Here is a 4,386-nt window from a genome sequence, read left to right as displayed (position 1 = left end):
ATACTTGTATTATGCTTGTGTATCAATCCATGTATTTTATTACACAGTCAACCACTAATCTCCCTTTGTCTATTTTTTTTTCTTTTTTATTCAGGTCATAACAGAAAAAGGGTCAATAATTCCCAAAGCTTATCATCACAAAGCTGAAAATTATAGTGTCAGAATACCTGACTGTTGTTACAGAAACGATTAATCTCCTCACTAAAGTCGATCCAACATGCTAGAAATTGAAAATGACTATTTGTAGTTTTCAGATCATTGCCAGCAGCAGGCAGCATTCCGCAGATTTTTGCAGTGTGCAGTGGGATGTATGTTCTATATTAGGAATTTGACACAAACAGCATATCCGTTTCGAAAATACTGATAACAAGTAATATCAATGAATTAACTTCATTCCTGAATAATATAACTATATAAACAACAAGTAAGGTCTTAGCAGACCCTTGCAATGCACACAATGCCCTACAAACACATTAGACTGTAAATCTAACCAATATCAGTCATTGTACCCAGGCCATGTTTGTATTAAATCTAATATACTCATCCATCTTTGCTTAATCAAGACAATATGATGACCCCTTTACACTAAAGGGCATGAACAGGTCAATTTGGTCCTCATCGCCCCTACTATGCACTAATAATTTGTATTCCAGATGTTTTAAAGGAAGGGAAAATTTTGAAGTCTTGTCAGTAAAAAGATTATATTTTAAAAATGTATTATGGATTGCTCTTATGTTATTTTTCAATCTTGCATTTAAGTTTTTTGGTGGTTTTCTCATGCCAGGTATATGTGTAAGCATGATGTACTTGTCAACCCATAAAGCTGTAGGATTTGTCCCTATCAGCCAATTAGAATGCATTGTGTAACAAATTGTGTGAGGGGGTCACAAAAAAATTTAGGCTAAAGGTAAAAAAGATTACAATTTGCTCATGTTATCTTTTTTTATATATAACACATAACAAACAATACATACAATATATAATAACAGTGTTTTCAATTAATTCAGTTTGAGAACTGCTAATCGAACTAGTAACAGAAGTCATTGCTCTTTATACTGTAGTACATTAGATACCCTGTGAAAACAAAAGCATATACAGATCTGATAAAGCAGTCAGTCTAAAGTAAATACAAGCTTAAAACACTGTCAGTTCAGCTTCCACAATGTAATAAAACTATTAACCACTTTTGCTATCTAAATGCTTTGAGTGCAACTGATGCTGTAGGTTATACCTATACGATGAATTCTGCTGAACTAAATCAGTTATATCCAGTGTATATATTTTTTCTCATTCTGAGAATCATACATTTTTTGCAGACCATAATAGAGCAGTTACAAGATCCATCACATTTACAACATATAAAACGTTGTTAAGAATATGAGTAGTATTTACACAGGGAAAATAGCGTGCAAACTTACTGCAGCTCAGCTACTGACCAAGTCTTCTAGCGTGCAGGAGTGCTTGTTTGCTTGTGATGTGTCTGTGAAGATCCCTCATTAATGGATGGGCCCTGGGGGTCTCTGATCTGCTCCCTCCCCTTCGTACACATGCAGCCTTCAGTTGTCTGTTCCTGGACTCAAAACGAACCAACTCCACCTCCTTCTGATCACTTTCTGTTGGTTGAAGTTTCTCTTTTCTTCCAGCCTCTAAATTAGGACGGGGTGGGGGATAAACCTAGTCTCTCTGTGTTATTTAGTAGGCTGCATGTTCTACACGGTAATACCACATAGCTTCTGGTTCTTCCGGCTTTGTGTGGGAACTCCCTAAGGGGACACAGGAGGCAGGGCTTATGACGGCAGGTAAGTAAGAGGTGCTCTGCATATAAAGATGCCAATTTCTGCCTTTACAAAGCTGTAACCCTGCTCCAGCACAGATGCTGGTGCAGTGCTCTTTACAGCAGCACAATACAATATATATATATTATGTTAGAGCTTCACCATCATTGAATTTCCCCCTGTGAAGTTTTTTTTTATCGCATCAAGGCTTTTTTCTCAGTGGTTTATTTTTGCCCATTGCAACAGTCCAGTGGAAAGCAGACAGGAAGCGCGTTTGCAAGATACAGATAGAGTTTATTACAATGGCTTGCTAGAGAAACAGCGCAAGGTGATTGGGGATGAGGCAAGCAGGAAGGGACTGCTGTTTTCTTAAAGGTGCAGTCAGTCCAATTTAGGCTCCTTATTCTGTACACATAGGGGAATTTATTTTATTAGATACTACCTACCTGGTGCGACTACAGTAAACCATGCTGAGCATTTAGAATGTCCTCTTAATTTTGTAAATTCAATGCAGCCTTCCACTAAATGTCATCACTCTACTCTTTGGGAAGTAATATAAAATTACACTGCATAATGATATCAGTAGGAAAACATGTGGGTGTCAAAGCTAATGCAATTCTGTGGGGAGTAATATTTTAAGAGTGATTGGGACCACTGAGTCCTGACCTACAAGCCCCATCAAAGTCTAAACTACATTAAAGGGACACTGAACCCAATTTTTTTTCTTTTGTGATTCAGATAGAGCATGCAATTTTAAGCAACTTTCTAATTTACTCCTATTATCAATTTTTCTTCCTTCTCTTGGTATCTTTATTTGAAATGCAAGAATGTAAGTTTAGATGCCGGCCCATTTTTGGTGAATAACCTGGGTTATTCTTGCTGATTGGTGGATAAATTCATCCACCAATAAAAAAGTGCTGTCCAGAGTACTGAAACAAAAAAGAAGCTTAGATGCCTTCTTTTTTCAAATATACGGCTAGATTACGAGTTGTGCGTTAAGGTAAAAAAGCAGTGTTAATAGGTCCTAACGCTGCTTTTTTATGCCCACTGCTATTACAAGTCTTGCAGGTTTAGGGGTACCACACACTTCTTTGGCCTTACCGCAAAACGACTTACGTAAACTTCGTAAAGTCTTTTTTCTATGGGACTTCCATAGCGCCAGTATTACGAGTCTGTTTTGGGAGGCCAAAAAGTGAGCGGTAAACCCTACCCTGTCAAGAGTCCTAACGCATTTAAAAGTCAGTAGTTAAGAGTTTTATGGTACAACGCCGTAGCATAAAACTCATAACTAAAGTGCTAAAAAGTACACTAACACCCATAAACTACCTATTAACCCCTAGACCGAGGCCCTCCCGCATCGCAAACAGTAAAATAAAATTATTAACCCCTAATCTGCCGCTCCGGACACCACCGCCACCTACATTATATTTATAAAACCCCTACTATATTTACCTAAATTATTCCTATTTAAAACTAAATACTTACCTATAAAATAAACCCTAAGCTAGCTACAATATAACTAATAGTTACATTGTAGCTAGCTTAGGGTTTATTTTTATTTTACAGGCAAGTTTGTATTTATTTTAACAAGGTAGAATAGTTATTAAATAGTTATTAACTATTTAATAACTACCTAGCTAAAATAAATACAAAAGTACCTGTAAAATACAAAAGTACCTGTAATATAAAACCTAACCTAAGTTACACTAACACTACACTATATAAATTACTAAATTAAATACAGTTAAATAAATTAAATTAAATTAGCTAAAGTACAAAAAAAACAACACTAAGTTACAGAAAATAATAAACATATTACAGATATTTAAACTAATTACACCTAATCTAATAGCCCTATCAAAATAAAAAAGCCTTCCCAAAATAAAAAAAAAAACCTAAACTACCAATAGCCCTTAAAAGGGCCTTTTCCGGGGCATTGCCCCAAAGTAATCAGCTCTTTTACCTGTAATAAAAAATACAAAGAACCCCCCAACAGTAAAACCCACCACCCACACAAACAACCCCCGAAATAAGATACTATCTAAAAAAAAACTAAGCTCCCCATTGCCCTGAAAAGGTCATTTGGATGGGCATTGTCCTTAAAAGGGCAGTTAGCTCTTTTGCAGGCCCAAAGTCCCTAACCTAAAAATAAAACCCACCAAATACACCCTTAAAAAATGTTAGGGTGTTAAGTGTAGACATAAATTTTATTTCCCCATAGAAATCAATGGGTCTGCGTTAGTGAGATTTACACTGCTTTTTTGCAGGTGTTAGACTTTTTCTCAGCTGGCTCTCCCCGTTGATTCCTATGGGGAAATCGTGCATGAGTACGTACGACCAGCTCACCGCTGACTTAAGCAGCGCTGGTATTGGAGTGCGCTAATGAGGAAAATTTTGCTCAACGCTCACTTCTTGTCTTTTAATGACGGGTTTGTAAAAACCTGTAATACCAGCACTTTAGGAAAGTGAGCGGTGAGACAAAACTGCTCTTTAGCACTGCATAGCCTCTAACCCAAAACTCGTAATCTAGCCGAAAGATAGCAAGTGTACAAAGAAACATTGATAATAGGAGTAAATTAGAAATTTGCTTAAAATTGCGTGCTCTAATTGA

At 36.6% G+C, this 4,386-nt stretch overlaps 1 protein-coding gene across 3 annotated transcripts in view; it reads right to left on the bottom strand.

Annotated features, from left to right (window-relative positions):
* Positions 1-1,794, bottom strand: part of LOC128652381 (death-associated protein kinase 2) — a 310,674-nt gene extending 308,880 nt beyond the window's left edge. Inside the window, exon 1 of one of the 3 annotated variants that reach the window (XM_053705320.1) lies at positions 1,419-1,794. The gene's annotated coding sequence lies outside the window, so the exon portion shown is untranslated. The remainder of the gene's footprint in view (positions 1-1,418) is intronic. The other 2 variants (XM_053705323.1, XM_053705326.1) reach the window with 2 other exon arrangements.
* Between the last annotated feature and the right edge of the window lie 2,592 nt (positions 1,795-4,386).

The sequence above is a fragment of the Bombina bombina genome, chromosome 1 (genome assembly GCF_027579735.1).
Source record: "Bombina bombina isolate aBomBom1 chromosome 1, aBomBom1.pri, whole genome shotgun sequence".
In the NCBI taxonomy this organism is placed as follows: Eukaryota; Metazoa; Chordata; class Amphibia; order Anura; family Bombinatoridae; genus Bombina; species Bombina bombina.
The sequence above is the reverse complement of the archived record's forward strand: the minus strand, read 5'-3'. Positions and strand labels throughout refer to the sequence as shown.